The sequence below is a fragment of the Cetorhinus maximus genome, chromosome 4 (assembly GCF_964194155.1).
Source record: "Cetorhinus maximus chromosome 4, sCetMax3.hap1.1, whole genome shotgun sequence".
Classification (NCBI taxonomy): Eukaryota; Metazoa; Chordata; class Chondrichthyes; order Lamniformes; family Cetorhinidae; genus Cetorhinus; species Cetorhinus maximus.
The window spans coordinates 50,142,606-50,161,400 of NC_135882.1; the positions used below are offsets into that span (position 1 = coordinate 50,142,606).

The window sequence follows — 18,795 nt, forward strand, 5'->3', positions numbered from 1 at the left end:
TTTGCCACATCTTCCCAAATTTGATCCCTTGCCCCCACTGCTTAGTTTAAACCCCTCTCTATTTCCCTAGTTATAGGGCTCGGAAGAACACCGGTTGAAGCACTGTTCAGGTGCAGACCATCCCAACGGTACAGAGCCCACTTTTCCCAGTACTGGTGCCAGTGCCCCACGAACCAGAACCCATTTCTCCCACACCAGTCTTTGAGCCACGCATTCAACTCCCTAATCTGATTTGTCCTTTGCCAATTTGCACGTGTCTCAGGTAATAATCCAGATATTATGACCTTTGAGGTTCTGCTTTTTAACTTGGTGCCAAACTCCTCATACTGACTATGCAGAACCTCCTCCTTTGTCCTGCCTATGTCACTGGTACCTACATGAACCACGAAGACCGGGTCTTCCCCCTCCCACTGCAAGTTCCTCTCCAGCTCTCAGAAGATGTCCCAAACCCTGGCACCAGGCAGACAACACAGCCATCTGGACTCACGCTCTTTTCTGCAGAGAATGGTGTCAATCCCTCTGACTGTACTGTCCCCTACTACCACTACATTCCTTGTTACTACCTCCGCTTGAACGGCTTCCTGTACCACAGTGCCATGGCCAGTTAGCTCATCCACCCTGCAGCCCCCACCCTCATCTAAACAAGCTGAAAAAACCTCGAATCTTTTGGACAATTTAAAAGGCCAAGGCTCCTGCCCTCTGGGTCCCCTTACTTGCCTCACTTGCAGTCACACCCTCATGTCCCTGGCCACTGACCAAATCAGAAGACCCTATCCTAAGGGGTGACTGCCTCCTGAAATAAAGTGCCCAGGTAACTTTACCCTTCCCTGATGTGCCGCAGTATCTGCAGCTAAGCCTCCAGCTCAAGAACTCTGAGCTGAAGTTCTTGCAGCCACAAACACAATGCAGATGCGTTTGCCCTGGATCACACCGGTAGTCAGAAGCTCCCACATCTTGCAACTGCAGCACATCACCTGCCCTGCCATCTCCAATGTGTGTTAGTTAATTAATAATTGCTAATTAATAATTAATAAAGCCTACACCTCCCAGTAGGTTTTGGCACTGCCAGTAAACTTTACAATACTGATAAAGCTTACAGTTTCTAATAATACCCGTTACTGGTTTACCAGCTCCTTCTGCTGCACCAAAGTGGAAATCAAATACTGGAGGCTGAAAAAGAGTAGAAGGAAAAAAGCATCTCCTCCCTGTCCTTCACCAAACTCCCCACTCAGCACACCATATCTCTTGCAGTAAACCTTACCTAGAGCACCGCTTCTCCCCTATGCACCGAATTCCCACTTTGAACAAAATTCCCAATACACTTACTTGGTCTTTGTCTCACACAAGTAAAATCTCTCTCACTGATCGTGCACTTTAAAAAGTCCCTTTCTTACATAGAGCTGTGATGAGTCACTCTCCAGCTTAGCTTCTTGCTTCAGTTATCAAAACCTATTCAGGCAAAGGCTTTCAGGCGATTGACAGATAACTGCCACTATCAGGCAGCTGCCTGTTTAACTCGGCTATTTAACTTACTTAAAGGCTGTTGGTTCTAGGTTGTTAGTTCTAAGTCAGAATCTGACTCTTACTCTAAAATTGAACTTGAAGATGATTTACCAGCTGAATTCCCACTTTGAACCAAATTGCCAATTATACTCACTCGTTCTCTGTCTCACTCAGGCGTAGTCTCCCTCACTGATTGTACATCCTTACTGGGAAATGTAGAGAAACAGAGGAACCTTGGAGTGCACATCCACAGATTATTAAAGGTGGCAGGGCAGGTAGAGAAGGTGGTCAAAAAGGCATATGGAAAATTTTACTAGCTGAGGCCTACAGTAAAAGAGCAGGGAGGTAATGCTAGAACTGTATAAAACACTAGTTAGGCTGCTGTTCAAGTACTGTGTACAGTACTGGTCACCACATTACAGGAAGAATGTAATCACACAGGGAGGGTACAGGGGATATGTACAAGGATCTTACCAGGAATGGAGAATTTTAGACATCAATAAAGATTGGATGGGTTGGAGCTGATTTCCTTGGAATAGAGAAGGCTGAGGGGACGTTTAATTGACAATGTATAAAATTATGAGGGGCTTGGAGAGAGTGGATAGAAAGAACCTCTGTCTTTTAGCAGGGATGTAGACGGCCGGGGGGGACAGATTTAAATAATTGGTTGAAGGATTAGAGGGGAACTGAGAAGCAACTTTTTCACCCAGAGTGTGGCAGGGATCTGGAACTCATTGCCTGAAAGGGTGGTAGGAGCAGAAATCCTCATTGCATTTAAAAAAGTTAAGTGCTGTAACCTATCAGGATGCGGACCTAGAGCTAGAAAATGGAATCAGACTGCATAACTCTTTTTTGGCTAGCAGGGATATAAAAACTAAAATGGACTCCTGGGCCAGACATCTGTCCATGTTTCTTCCTATATTGCTATTGTGCACCAAAAGTCTGGTGTCTGGTGTCCAGTGCAACCCAGCCTCCCTCCCATACTGCTCCACCATTGGTGACAGAGACTTCAACAGTCTCAGTCCTATTCTCCGCAGTTCCCTCATTGAACCCCTCTTGCTTCAACTCTCCTTGCCTGTAAAAGACTATCTTTTAAGTTAGCTCCTAGCTTTTTTCGACCACCGCTTGGAATCTATTTCTCTTCTTCAGACATTTTCTAAACCAGATAAAATGAAGTATTAGTAATTGCTGAGCCTCACATCACAAGTACACTCCTGGTTTTGAATACAAAGATCAGAAAATGACAAGTATTTTTGCATGATTTTTCTTTGCAGGTAATCACTATAAATGACACAACACTGTAGGAGAAACAGCTGAAAGTGGGATCTTCAACAATTCTATCAAACTCTGGAGAAACTTAAAAGAATCAACAAAGAAACCTGTGGGCAGTTCACAAAACAGTCTGAGGGCAAAAGACCATTCGGAACTATAGTTAGTAGAGCTCAACCACAGCTTGTGGCCACAGCTGCCAAGGCCACTCACCTAGAGATAACATAGATTATGCTGCCTACACAAGAAAAGCAAGACTGGGAACAACTCAAAAGAATCTACCCCATGTCTGTTATTATTTAAACTGGGTAAGTAAAAGGAGGTACCAGCAGCTGCCACTCTGTTTTCTTTGTCTAATAAAGAAAATTGGCTTAAAAAGCTTTGCCATGTCTGTTTAAGGGAATCAACACCTAAAGATGAGTCATTGCAATAAAATGCATCACTCAGACTGGTCACTTATCTGATGAGGTGAAAAGAAGAGGTTTTACATTCTGGAATTACATGTATTAATGATTGTATATCTGACACCAAAACCAAGACAGTTACAGATGGGGAGCATGAGAACCTGCCACAAGTTTCAGGAGTTCAGAGTTACTTAGATATATCTGGAGAAGGGTTCAGAAGGAATAGCTCATCATACAACACTTCTAAGCTGCGAAAGCATTAAGAGCAAGACCTTAACTTTTGGAAGTTGAGCCAAAAAAATAGGAAAATATTTATATGCATCACTTGCATGCAAGAGTTCAACTTCCCAGAGCATACGGAAACATCAGTTAGAACTAGCTCCAGTCCAGATATAACAATAGATGTGTAAGAGAGGAAAGATGCGAGGCAAACCTCGCAGGAGGGAACCAGTAGTATGTCTACAGAAAGAAATTTATCACAGTGACATCCCATTGGTGAACATGAGTGAACAAAAACCTATAATTTGAAGTTATCTTCTGCCATTTTTGTTAAATAATACTTGGAACTCATCTCACCTTTTTGCCATCTATTTAAGGTGATTGATACTAAAAGGAGAATTCTTAATATAAGGCATCACATAGATGGGCTAATTAGGAAAAGGAGGTTTTATCTTGTGGACTTAAATGCCTAAAGTATTGTCCTTTTGACATCAAAATTTAGGCAGGCAGAGAACAAGAGCACAAGATTTAGCATGCAAGAAGCTACAGTTCTGAGGGAGGACAGACTGACTGAAAAGAACAGGATTGCATAAGGTCAAGCAAATTATACTGTTAAAACTATGAGCTAATTAGCAATGCACCAAAGTAGACTTTAAACACGACAGATTTGTTAGGTAAAGCTATTAACTTGTCAGCTATGCAACAAGTCCGATTGTAAATTAACCCTGCCAACTTTGATATCATCATTGGACATTGAGCATAACTTCAATTTGTACTAAGTGGAGCTCAGCTGATGCTATTAAAACACACTTTAACTTCCATTATTCCCGTTGGGCGAGTAATTCTGTATAGTTAGTAAAATACGCTCAAGTACCTCGAGTACGCTTTTAATAATCCTAAGATGATGTTAATTGTGTTATCAGAAGGGTGTTAGTTACAAAATGTTTGCTCATGATTTTATTGTTTTGTTTTTGAGGCTAAGTGAGTTCTACAATTCTACTCTATAACATATTTATTCATGTAGTCATACACTGTATCTTCTGGAAGACGATTGGTTAAAATAAGTTAATATAATTTGGATTAGTTAAAACAGTTAAATTTCAAAGCTAAATTTTAGGCACTTAATAAGCCCAACAAGGACAATAAATTTCCAGCTTGCTCTTTAATAGTTAGGGTGAAGAGGTTCAAGACTGCTCAATGATTTCTGATTAATATTCCTTATAATTTTACCACTAGTGTTCTAACATCACTCAAGTGAGATTTAAACTAAATATTTTTGTTCATTTTGCAGCTGAGAAAGGAACCCACGGGATCCCACAAGTGTGTGACTTTGGTTCAACGAAACAGCATACGTAATAAAAATCTTAAACCATCAGGGAGCAAAGATCCGTGCCTATTTTGTTTCAATCATAAGTTGGTTGAAATGAATTAAAAATTGTTAAGTAAGCTGTTACCAACCTGATTTGGCTCAATTGCTCTAATCTACAGCCGATGCGCACAAATGTCTTCTACATTCACCAATGAAAAAATTACAAGGCAGCTTGTCTCTGTGGATCCCATTTACCTTCTTGATCTGTAATGCAGAAATAAAACTTGTAAAATATATTTCTTCTTCCATCATATTTGCTCACTTCAACTCACCACCTTTCATTTGTATCCTTTTTTACATTTGTTGTTTTGTTCAGTTTTAAAATTCTCTTCTCTCATTATGTGCTCTGAAATACCCTATACCATCCCCCAAAATGGAAATCAGGTTCCTACATTACTATCAATATAACACTGCAACCACTCACATGAGGGGCTCAAAACTGGACGGGATGACTTACTAGTGTCCATTTTCTCTTTCTGTGAATGTACTTTCTCAATAACCTTTCCTGGAACAGATACCTCATGAGCAGTGAAACTGCAACCAAGAATGGGCACAGAACAGCGGTATACACATTTTCTTTATCCATTTCAATTATTTGTACTCTTTTCATTTCTGCAGTAAAGGGAGTTTCCTACAAGTTGTTTGCCAATCAAATTTAAAGCAAGTTACCAATTGGATGACACTGGACCAACTTGCCTGTCAAGGCATTACACCAAGTTTTTTGAAAGTTCATATGAAAATATTTTTACATTATCATAAGGATTCACAATATATTCCCTCTTTATAAGGGCATGTGTCAAAATCTGGAACATTTGGAAAAATATGAATTGTCTTCTGCTAGCTTTTACCCAAAGAGAGTTAGATTTATATTACAGCAAGGCCATTTAGGAGTGCAATCAGGAAGCACTTTTTCCTCCACACAAAGAGCGGAGGAAATCTAGAAAACTCTCCCCCACAAGGCAGTAGGAAGACTGGGTAATTGAAATTTTCCAGACTGAGATGGACAGATTTCTATTTAGAGGTCAAGGAACATAGAACAAAGACAGGTAAATGGAGTTGAAGTAAAGAACAGCCATTAGAATAAAATACAGGTTTGAGGGATTGAAGGGCCTGGTGCTGTCCCTATGCCCTTAAAAATAAACATAATTAAGAATCAATTCACAAGTGATACATTTGAGCAGCCATTTTGTCTATGTGAACTCCCTCAAAGTAATATTAAAACCACATGTTTTAACTTGGTCAAAGGTTTTCCTAACTGCAGGCGTCCAGCTATCGCATACTCTAGCAGCGGGATCCAATTTTGTTCCAGCAATATTTTTCTTTGGATAAAAAGTGTTTGGAACACATTGCCTAATAGGATGATGAAAACACATTCAAGAGCTGCTTTCGAGGGGGAACTGGATAAATATATGAAGGCTAAAACAATGCAGTGATATGGGGGAAAGAGCTGGGGAGTGGGGCTAACCGGATTGCTCTTCAGAAGAGCTAGCATTGACTCAATGGCCTCCTGTGTTGCATTATTCTATGATTTGACGGTAAATAAAAAAAAAAAAATTTAGGGCCAGACTGGACGGCTGAGTAGGTCTTTTCCTGTGCGTCACTTTTGCTTGTACCAAAGCGCTACACTAAAATAAGATGCGCAAGCCAGTCCATGGACAAAGCCAGTTTGATCTGCAGCAATAGTATTCCTGAAGTCAGTAGAAAGTTGAGTACTTTCCAGTTAAAAGAAACATTAGAAACAAATTTTTAGTGAGAGCCCAGGATTAGGTTATCAAATAAGGAATGGCCAATCACACATGATGATTGGACTCACTCACTCCTAACACACCTGGCTAAGATCAGACGATTGTCATCATTGTTTCCATATGAAGCACTTTAACTCATGAGAATGAAATTGTTTGAATGCAATTAATCTCGAAGCAATGCTTCAAAATAAGTGATGCACATCTGGGCAAAAGGACCATTAAATTGCCATTTCCAGTTAGGCTTAGGTTTATCAATGTACAGAGGCATGTCCACAGGTGTGGGAAATAGACAGTGATCACAGCTTGAAAATCTGATATGGCTAACAACTACATTACCAACTTCAAACCAGAATATATCCATTTTAACTCCAGGGCCAAATGCAGAAGCCTAATCATTACCCTTTTCAAATTGAAGTAGGGAGATCTCTTGGTGCCCTCGACAACATTCCTCCCTCAGTCATTATGACCGTATTAAAAAAAGGTTAACTCATTACTTGTTTCACTGCAATTGTGGAATCATCCTGCTTTGCAAACTCTGCATATATTAACCTACATAGCAACTGCACCTATAAAAATGTTTCATGCAAATTGCTTAAGGTATCCCTCAGTGGTGTGATAAGGAACTATACAAATGCAAATCTTTCCTTCTTTACTTTCTTTACTTTAATTTCCTTAACTGTAACTTTAACAACCAATTTGGAGAACAGAAAAAGAATCTGAGCTGTGCTAATCTATGACCAGCTTTGTGTCCAGTAGATCAGACTGAAATTAGAGAACTCTGCTAAAAGTTTTGCCCAGAAGGTTTGAACTACAAGCATAGATAACAACCTTCCTAAGAAATGCTGCCTGAGACAGTCAATTCTGAGACACTGGTCCTTTGAAAGTGAGGTCCTGTACTGGGTATAACTGTGATCTCTTGAAATTCAAAGAATCATGAGGGAGAGAGTGTCATATAGATGGGCTGAAATTGCCACACAACCAACTTGAGAGAGTAGTTATTGCTCATGGGATAAAAGGGACAGTAGCAACATTGATTCAAAATTGGTTGAAAAATAGGAAGCAGAAGGTAATGGTCAATGGATGTTTTTCGGGCTGGATGAAGGTTTGTAGTGGAGTTCCCCAGAGGTCGAGATTGGGGCCCTTGCTTTTCCTGATATATATTAATAATCTAGATCTTGGTGTGCAGGGGGACAATTCCTAAGTTTGAAGATGATACGAAATTTGGGAGAGTTGTGAACTGCAAGGAGGACAGTGTGGAACTTCAAGAGGATATAGACAAGTTGGTGGAGTGGGCAGATAAGTGGTAGATGAATTTCAATGTGGAGAAGTGTGAGGTGTTGCATTTGGGTAGAAAGAACATGGAGAGATAATATAAAATAAGGGGTGGAATTTTGAAGGGGATGCAGGAGCAGAAAGACTTGGGTGTATATGTGCACAGATCATTGAAGGTGGCAGGACAGGTGGAGAGAGCAGTTAATAAACATATAGTATCCTGGGCTTTATTAATAGGGGGTTAGGGTACAAGAGCAGGGAGGGTATGCTGAATTTATATAAGACCATTGTTAGACCTCAGCTGGAATATTGTGTACAGTTCTGGGCACCATATTATAGGAAGGATGTGAACACATTGAAGACAGTGCAGAAGAGATTTACAAAAATGGTCCTGGGGTGAGAAACTTCAGCTTGGAGAGGTTGGGACTCTTTTTCTTGGAGAAGAGAAGGCTGAGAAGACACTTGATAGAAGTTTTCAAAATCATGAGGGGGCTGGACAGAGTAGATAGGGAGAAGCTATTCCCACTTGTAAAAGGATCAAGAACAAGAGGGCACAGATTTAAAGTGATTTGCAAAAGAAGCAAATGTGACGTGAAAAAAAACGTTTTCACACGACGTGTGGTTCGGGTCTGGAATGCACTGCCAGGAAGTATGGTGGAGACAGGTTCAATCGAGGCATTCAAGAGGCAGAGCAATGGCTTAAGGTTATAATTCTCATCGGAGAGCCAGTGCAGATATGATGGGCCGAATGGCCTCCTTCTGTGCCAGTAAGATTCTGTGAAATTGACATTATAGGAGAAAGAGAATTTAAAAGCATGCAAATATTTTTTTCCAGAGAAACCATAGTAATGTTGCATGAACTTAAGGAATTGAAGGCGACCATATGGCCCCTCAAACCTGCTCCACCATTCAGTAAGATCATGGCTGATCTTTGGTCTGAACTCTCCTTTCCAGCTCATCCTCCACATTCCTTGATTCACTGAGAGATCAAAAATCAGTGCACAGTGGAAGCCAAGATAGCCAGTGAATAGAGTCATTCTATGCTCTCCATGAGGTTTCGCTGGTATTATCCTGAGTGCACCAGTTTCCTCTTCATTTCTTACCCAATCAATATTTCTTAATGTGGCGGGAGGGGCAAGACGATGCTGGCACTCAATGTCAATGCCAGTCTGCATCCTTTAAAAGCACTCTGGATATTGGAAACAATTTGTCCCACAACACTACTAACTGGGACAGTGCATCGCAGCAAAGTTGATATGGGGGAGGAAGAGGCAGAAGACAGTCATTAAGCAAGTAGAAGAGTGCTTCAAATATGGAGACGACAAATAGGAACTATACAAGTTTGAGCGAAGTGAAAATACCTGCAGTTACAGTATTCTCAGTTATGTGAGAAGGTATTCTTTCATTGTGCAGTTTGTTTAATAAAAATGTCATAACTATTAGTTATTTTCTAATTTCCCTAGCAAGAAAGGAAAAGACATGTCTTTATATCGTGCCTTTCACAACCCCAGGACATCCCAAAGCATTTTACAGCGAATAAAGTACTTCTGAAGTGCAGTCACTGTCCTAATGTCGGAAACACAGCAGCTACTTTGCACACAGCAAACTCCCACAGACAGCTATGTCATAATGACCAGAATCTGTTGTTTAGTGATGCTGATTGAGGGAAAACTCCCCAATCTTCTTTGAAGCAGTGCCGGTGGGATCCTTTTACATTCACCTAAGGCAGCAGACAGTTTAACGTCTCATCCAAAGACTGTGCAACGTTCCCCGAGTAGTGTCCCGCAGAGACTAGAGTGTCAGCCTAGATTTTTTACTCAAGTCCTTGAGTAGGACTTGAAATCTCATCAAATAACTCATCTCAAAAGATATTTATCAGAAATTTTAGATAGCCCACTGACCAAATGTATCACCAGTGCTATAATGAGTCATGTAGGTTCAATCCTGTTCTATGATAATTTTGCTGATATCATCCATCACCTTGTATGTAAAATCTAAACCCATCCTAACTAGCACAGCCTGCACTTTCACCCACACCTAGGCCCATATTTCGATCACCCTGTTCTCACCAAGCTACACTGTCACTTCATGACTCAGCAAATAGAGCAAGGTCTCAACCATGCCTTCAGATTCCTGCATGTGCTCATCCCATCCTTCTTCAGCCATTCTCTACAGCCACACATCTCCTTGCATTCACTTTACATATGTCTTGTCCCCTACTCTGTGACCACAGGTCTCTGTGTCCCATCATTTGGGATGCTCTCTCCAATGCCTCTCCTTGGTCACTGCCACACTAAATCCTCCTCTTCAAAAAAGTACTTTTGCCCCGAGTACACATTCTCTTTCACCCTTCTGGTCAGAGCTGCTTTGCATACCACTTTGGAGAACTGTCTGCACTTGAGGATTGCTATGAAATGAAAATTGTTAGCCTAACTCAAAGCGTATCACAAATGTTTCAAAGAAACATTAACATATCTGATTAACTAAGAATGATCAAAACAAAAAAGTACAAGGAATGAATAATCAGCAAAAATCCAAGCAATCAAATTTTTTGTTTTTAAACTAGCATTCAAATTCAACCAAACAATTTCTTCAGAGTTTTAGACTGTTAAGTTTTATTTCCCACTCAAGCCAATGTAAACAGTTAAAACAAAAATTATCAGAAAATTGAAAAATCACTGAAAAATAATCACCATAAACTTACCCATTTAAATTGGCTTCTTGTTAGAAATGTCTGCAAAAGTCTACATAGGCCTTCCCTTATGTGCTTGGTTGAGAATTTTCACCTGGGTTAGTAAGTGAACGAAAGATGTATCAGAAAAGGTATAGTTTCACAATGTTCCTGTGGAACTATAATATCTGCAGTGTACCATGACAAAGTAGAAAAATTACACAAATAATAAAAACCATATAGCAAATATAGTGAAAAAAATTCAAGTTTCAGCATTTTACATAGTCAAAATAATTTAAAACTTTTATCGAAATGAAGATGTACGTGCATTGTTGAAAAGGACTAATGTTTGTGCTCAGACCAGATGAGGATATTGATCAGACACTTTTGATATTGATCTCAGGTACTGCAGTTGAAGATGGCCAGTAAACCAGATATGGACAATGCTGATAACTACCTTTTTCCATGGTGATCACTGGAGACTCAAAAAGTCTCCCCGGATATTGCCACATCCAACAACAGCTTCAGCAAGAGTTATAAATTCTATGTGGGAAAAAATAAAAAGTTGTTAAGTAATGGAGAAGGATCTGAGGAAGGATAAAGAAATAAACAAAATGCTTTGATCTTTAGGAAATATTGCAAGTTTACCATTGAAAGCAGAGCAAAAATAAGCCAACTGATTATGGACGTTTTAAAGGAAGAAAAGCATTTGAAATAGAATTACACCAATTAATGATGCATAGTAAGACAGCGCTATGGGAAGATAGCAGAACAGCGGAGTTAGTTTTCGGTTGTTTCAGCAAAGGGCTGGCACAGGTATGATGATCTCGACTGTCTTTTTCTGTGCTAAATTAAGCTATCAAGAAATAGCTTCTTAAAGCTATCTGCATCTAAAGTTAAATTTTGTAAAGCGTCAGATAAAGTGTTAAACATGTGAGGTTTGCCTCTGAGTATCAATAAGGTATGTAACACTTTTACTGTGTGTCATATGATGCACCACAACATTACAGTGGCAGATTACAACTGTCACATTTAAACTGCAAGACTACATTCAATTTCAGAAACCATATGGGGTCCCTAGTAAGATTATATAGATGAGGAAAGGAGCATCTATTCAAGAAGGAACATGTTCTTCTATTACATTAACAACTGACACATATATAGCGCTTTTAATGTAGTAAACATCCCAGGGTACTTCACAGGAGTGTTAGCAAACAAATTTGACAAGCACATAATAGATATTAGGACTGAAGAGCTAAGTTTTAAGGAGCATCTTAGATTTTTTAACAAGCTTGCAAAGACATTTTACAGCCCCTCATTCAATTAAACCATGGCTTATGACTTACCCATTTACCTAGCTTTGATCCACATCCCTTGATACTCTTATCTAACAGTCCAGAAAATTTCAGTTAATCCAGCACGCACAGCCCTTTTTTTGGGTAGGGGTGAAAAAAAGTGAGGGAGCAGATTTCCAGATTCTTCCAAGTCTAAATGCTGATCCACCCTATGGCATTTAAGTGGCTAAATCTGGATCTAATATTTGACAGACAGAAGAGCAAAACTAGATTTAAGTCTGAAGTGGAGGAAGAAGGTTCACAGGAGCCTGTCTCCCTGAATCCCTATCATATAAAAGTGGTTATAGTCTCTGGAATCTATTGTATATTGCAGTACATGATTTATATCATTTTTAATGGGATATAAAAATAGAACTTTACTTTCTATTAACATTGCAATATGGATCTATACAATAGAAGAATAATGTCTAATATATACTGATATTCCAAATAAACATATAAGGCAAAGAAACAATTTTCTTTTTTGCATTATGGAATGAATTCAATTTTCTTGCTGTATTTAATTCTATTATATGAATAAAATCCATGGCCATCTAATGTCCAGGTGAAAAATTACATATTCCAGATGCGTTACATTTGCTTGAATCTCTGACTTATGAGCAGATCTCCTGCAGCATTATTCAGTGACAGACTGAGGAACAAATCAGGGGCAACAGCAGGAGGGAAGACAAAAATGAAATGGGTAGAGAAGAGCAATAACCTAACCAGTCACAAAGCTCAGGGGTGATAGCAGTGGCTCAGAGGCCTGTTCCCCAGTGCTTTGGCGGACAAGCAGGAGAACAGAAAAATCCTCAGCCAGAAGACTGATAGGAAGTAAACCTCTGTAGTAACTATAGCTTTGGGAAATGTTTGACTGTAGCTTTAAGAATAATCCAGTGTTGTAAGATCACATGATCTGTGTAAACCAATGTGTTAACAGTGCAGGGAACCTCTGTAAGGGAGTGTAAGTCTTCTTTAGTTATGGAGTTTGATGTACACGTATAGTTGCTGCTGCTGTCTTGTAAATAAAGTTAAATGTTTCCACAAGAAAAGTTGGCTGAAGATCAACTCTGTAACAAACCAGCAACGAGGATAAGTAATATTTGGTGCTGTCCGTTGCCCAGCAATTGGGAGTATCTAAATTCGTTAAAAATAAAAGATATACTCATCTGAAATGCCAGAGTTTGGTAGAATTGATCCCTTTGAGTCAGCCACAGGCGACTGGTCTCAACATGTAGAACATCTTGCGTTCTTCTTTCAAGCAAACAAAATCATGGGGGAGGAAAAGAGGAGAGCGGTTCTCCTGAGTATTTATGGGAGCAAGACCTACAGTTTAATTGAAAGCTTGACAGCCCCCAGTGCCCCAGATTCGAAGACTTTCAGTGAATTAGTTGACCTTATTAAGGGACATTTTCAACCCAAGCCCTTAGTCACAATGCAGAGGTTCAGGTTCAATTCATGGAATAGAGCCCCAGGGGAAACAATTGAAACCTACATGGCGAAATTAAAACAACTAACGGAATATTGTGATCTCGGTGAAACCTGAATGACATACTCAAAGATTGTTTAGTATGTGGCGTGCAGGAAGACACTATTCAGCGAAGATTGCTGGCTGAAGTGAATCTTGATTTTAAGCAAGCGTTAGAAATAGTGCTGGCAATGGAAAGCGCTGTGAGTGATTCACCAGAAATTCAAGGGGTACAAAATGGCGCCATTCTCCTAGTTAGGTGGGAACAGTCAGCCGAAAGTGGCACGAAAAGCTGGGACACCGCCGCGAAGCGGGAAACAGCCCCCGGTAACTGAAAAATGAGAGGAAGCAGCTTAGCAGCTAAATCAAAAAATAACTTTAATCGATGTGGAAACAATTTTTAAAAATTGAATGTTATTTTTGTCACAGAAGTGGACACATAATGAGACAGTGCAAAGCGAGATTTAAATAGGCGTCCAAACAACAAACAAAGTCCAATGAAGTCTATAGTGTAGAGAAGCCAGAAACAACCAATTCTTACATTTATTCATTATTTAAAATGAAAGTTGGGAAGAGGGAGCCAATGTTTGTTACGGTGCAAGTGAATGGTAAACCCTTAAAAATGGAAGTAGACACCGGTGCTTCCGCTACTGTAATAGGGGAACACACTTTCAGATATTTAAATAAAGGTGATCAACAATTAAATCTGGAACAAGCATCTGCCAAGTTGAAAACATACACAGGTGAAGAAATCCAAGTAAAAGGAATCACTAGAGCAACTGTTCATTATAGACACCAATCAGCACAGCTACCAGTGATGGTGGTAAAAAGTGAAGGGCCAAGCCTTCTAGAGCGTGATTGGTTGAAGGAGATTAAATTAAACTCATCCAAAATCTTCCAGTTGTGAGCAGGTGGACTACCAGAGCTGCTAAAAAAAAAAATGACACTGTCTTCAAAGATGAACTGTGAAAAATCAGGCCAAGATTTATGTGGACCCAGAAGCAACCCCTCGCTTCTTGAAAGCAAGACTGGTGCCATATGCCCTGAGAGAGAAGGTTAACACTGAGCTGAACCAGCTAGAGAGGCTGGGTGTCATAAAAGCGGTTCAGTTCTCAGTGGGCAGCACCTACAGTACATGTCCTTAAGCCAGACCAGACCGTCCAGATCCGTGGGGACTATAAACAAACGTCAGCAGAGCAGCAAAACTGGACAGGTACCCTATTCCCAAGACTGAAGACTTATATGCCAAACTAGCAGGAGGGACAATGTATACAAAGCTTGACACGAGTCACGCATGTCAGCAACTGGAGCTGGATAAGGCCTCCTGGGATTTCGTAACCATAAACGCCTACAAAGGGTTATGCCAATATACACGCCTGCCCTTCTATGTTTCCTCAGCCTGTGCCATTTTTCTGAGGACAATGGAGACTACTTCAGGTTGAGGTCTACCTGGACGATGTACTGGTAAGTGGACTTACAGAAAAGGAACATTTGGCTAATCTAGAGGGAGTCCTGAAACGATTTTTAGAAGCAGGAGTGCACCTGACGAAGGAAAAATGCACTTTTCAAGCAAATTAAGTTATTTATTTAGGCCACCGGGTAGATGCCCAAGGGTTACAGCCGGTTGAAGAGAAGGTTAAAGCAATAAGAGAGGCACCTGCACCCAAGAACACCTCTGAACATAAATCATTTTTAGGGATGATAAATTATTATGAGTGATTTCTACTAAATTTATCCACAGTTCTAACCCCTCTACATTCACTGCTAAAGAAAAACCAGCGTTGGGTTTGGGAGTCGTCCCAAGAAAAGGCCTTCATGAAAGTAAAACAGCTCTTACACTCTTCAAATTTGTTAGTGCATTATGACTTGACAAAGGAATTGGTGTTAACCTGCAATGCGTCCCCCTATGGAGTGGGAGCGGTACCATCTCACAAGGTGGACAACGGTACAGAGAGGCCGATAGGCTGTGTATCCAGGACACTTACCACAGCTGAAAATGGATATTCTCAGATCAAAAAGGAAGGTCTGTCGATTATTTTTGGTGCAAAAAAATTCCACCAATATACGCACGGGCGATATTTCACGATAGTATCAGACCACAAACCGCTTTTGGGTCTGTTTAGTGAGGAAAAAGCTATACCCCCCGCCATAGCCTCCGCTAGAATACAAAGATGGGCCCTAACATACGAATACACCTTTGTACATAGACCAGGGATTCATATAGCAAATGCCAATGCTCTAAATTGACTTCCTTTGCAAGAGAATGATGAACATGTCCCAATCCCACGGGAGCTCGTTTTAGTGATGAATTTTCTAGATTCCTCACCAGTCTGTGCCAGGCACATAAGAAACTGGACGAATCGTGATCCCGTCCTATCTCAGGTGAGAAACCAAGTGTTACATGGTTGGTCCTGGGAACCGTCTCTGATGAATTGAAGCCGGTTTTCAACTGAAGGCTTAAGATGAGCAGTCAAGATGGTATTCTATTATGGGGTGCACGAGTAGTAGTTCCTGCACAAGGAAGGGAACCACTTTTAGTAGAGCTACACAGTGCCCACCCAGGGGTCTCCAGAATGAAGATGACAGCACAGAGTTATCTTTGGTGGCCGGGGACGGACAGCAATATTGAAAATACGGTAAAGCACTGTGTGCAGTGTCAACAGCTATAAAAGTTTCTGGTGGCAGCCCCATTATACCCATGGAAGTGGCCTGGTAGACCCTGGGTGCGATTGCACATCGGTTGCATAGATCCTTTCTTTGGAACCATGTTTCTACTGAATATAGATGCTCATTCCAAGTGGTTAGACATTTGAGGTAAAGTTGCCAACGTCAGGCTCTACTATAGAAAACCTACGCCAGAATTTTGCCATCCACGGATTGCCAGAGGTAATCGTCTCAGATAACGGTACTGCATTTATGAGCACTGAGTTCCAACGATTTATCAGCCTCAACGGTATCAACCACGTGAAGACCGCACCATACCATCCGTCATCAAACGGACTGGCAGAAAGGGCAGTATAAATTTTTAAGGCGGGAATGAAAAAGTTAGCAGATGATCCATTGGAGACCAAACTTGTTAGTTTTCTATTTCACTGCAGAATAACCCCCACACTACAACAGGAGCAACATCTGCAGAATTACTGATGAGGTGCCATCTTCAGGCAAGACTAAGCCTAATGCTTCCCAACTTGGAGGGGGAAGGCGGAGAAAAGACAAGGGAACCAAAACGCGATTCGATTTGCATAGCGACAATTTATAGTTGGAGAAGCAGTATATGTAAAGAATTTCAGTGGATGACCAAAGTGGTTACCTGGTAAAGTAAGTTCAGTGACCGGACCATTGTCGTACCATGTGGAAGTGGAGGGCTGGATCACTCGTAAGCATGTGGATCATTTAAGAAAAAGAGAGATACCCCAACAAAATGATGCTCCACCTGTAACCATTACTGAACCAGTGGTTCCTGTTGAAGTTGCTCAACCAAGGACAGAAGTGCCCGATGTCTCCATCAGAGTGGAAGACACTGAACTTCAAGTGCCTAATGAGGTATTTGATGTTAATGTGGGTCTAGAGAATGCTTCCTACAAAAGAATCTGAAGCCGTGGAGCTGCGACATTCCACACGGATCAAGAAACCACTTGAAAGACTGAACCAGTAATTTCATGACTTTTGTAAATATTGTAATATCATGAGATAAATATCCTTATAAATACAAAATGTACAGAAAAGTTAAAGGGGGAGGAATATAGTAATTATAGTTTTGGGAAATGTTGGACTGTAGCTTTAAGAATAATCCTGTGCTGTAAGATCACATGATCTGTGTAAATCAATGTGTTAACAGCACGGGGAGCCTCTGCAAGGGAGTTCTTCTTTAGTTATGGAGTTTAATGCACACATGTAGTTGCTGCTGTCTTGTAAATAAAGTTAAATGTTTCCACTAAGAAAAGCTGTCTGAAGATCAACTCTAACAACTTTCCACTCTTAATTTATCTCTCATCACATAATGTGGTATGTGCAATATACTATACTTAATCTGTGTCCTCCATCTGAAACATGCCTATGTACACCAAGGATGGTGTATATAATGTAATTCTAGATTGCAACTTTTTATCCTATTTCATTGATGCAAGCAATGAGGAATGTATGGCATTGGGGTATTGTTGAGAATAATCACAGAATCTCACAGTGCAGAAGAGGCCCTTCGGCCCATCGAGTCTGCACTGACACATGAGAAACACCTGACCTACCTACCTAATCCTATTTACCAGCACTTGGCCCATAGCCTTGAATGTTATGATGTGCCGAGTGCTCATCCAGGTACTTTTTAAAGGATGTGAGGCAACCCGCCTCCACCACCCTCCCAGGCAGCGCATTCCAGACCGTCACCACCCTCTGGGTAAAAAGGTTTTTCCTCACATCCCCCCTATACCTCTTGCCCCTCACCTTGAACTTATGTGACTGACCCTTAAACTAAGGGGAACAGCTGCTCCCTATCCACCCTGTCCATGCCCCTCGTAATCTTGTATATCTCGATCAGGTCTCCCCTCAGTCTTCTCTGCTCCAATGAAAACAACCCAAGTCCATCCAACCTCTCTTCATAACTTAAATGTTTCATATCAGGCAACATCCTGGTGAATCTCCTCTGCACCCCCTCAAGTGCAATCACATCCTTCCTATAATGTGGCGACCAGAACTGCACACAGTACTCCAGGCTGTGGCCTCACCAAGGTTCTATACAACTCCAACATGATCTCCCTACTTTTGTAATCTATGCCTTGATTGATAAAGACAAGTGTCCCATATGCTTTTTTCACCACCCCACTAACATGCCCCTCCGCCTTCAGAGATCTATGCACACACGCGCCAAGGTCCCTTTGTTCCTCAGAACTTCCTAGTGTCATGCCGTTCATTGTCAAATTACTCTATCCAAAGTGTATCGCCTCACACTTTTCAGGGTTAAATTCCATCTGCCCATTTGACCATCCTGTCTATATCTTCCTGTAGCCCAAGACACTCAGCCTCACTGTAAACCACCCGGCCAATCTTTGTGTCATCCGCAAACTTACTAATCCTACCCCCCACATAGTCATCTATGTCGTTTATATAAATGACAAATAATAGGGGACCCAGCACAGATCCCTGTGGTACGCCACTGGACACTGGCTTCCAGTCACTAAAGCATCCTTCTGTCATCACCCTCTGTCTCCTGCAACTAAACCAATTTTGAATCCACCTTATCAAATGACCCTGCAACCCATGTGCATTTGCCTTCTTTATAAGTCTCCCATGTGGGACCTTGTCAAAGGCTTTGCTGAAATCCATATAAACTACATCAACTGCACTACCCTCATCTACACACCTGGTCACCTCCTCAAAAAATTCAATCAAATTTGTTAAGTATGACATCCCTCTGACAAAGCCATGCTGACTATCCCTGATCAAACCTTGCCTCTCCAAGTGGAGATAGATTCTCTCCTTCAGAATTTTCTCCAATAGTTTCCCTACCACTGACGTGAGACTCACTGGCCTGTAGTTCCCTGGCTT

At 40.9% G+C, this 18,795-nt stretch overlaps 1 protein-coding gene across 1 annotated transcript in view; it reads right to left on the reverse strand.

Annotated features, from left to right (window-relative positions):
* reck (reversion-inducing-cysteine-rich protein with kazal motifs) overlaps positions 1-18,795 on the reverse strand; it is a 170,180-nt gene that overhangs the window by 129,745 nt on the left and 21,640 nt on the right. Inside the window, exons 2-4 of the mRNA XM_078539778.1 lie at positions 10,910-10,995; positions 10,486-10,567; positions 4,854-4,968 (exon numbers count right to left, since the gene is read on the reverse strand). The gene's annotated coding sequence lies outside the window, so the exon portion shown is untranslated. The remainder of the gene's footprint in view (positions 1-4,853; positions 4,969-10,485; positions 10,568-10,909; positions 10,996-18,795) is intronic.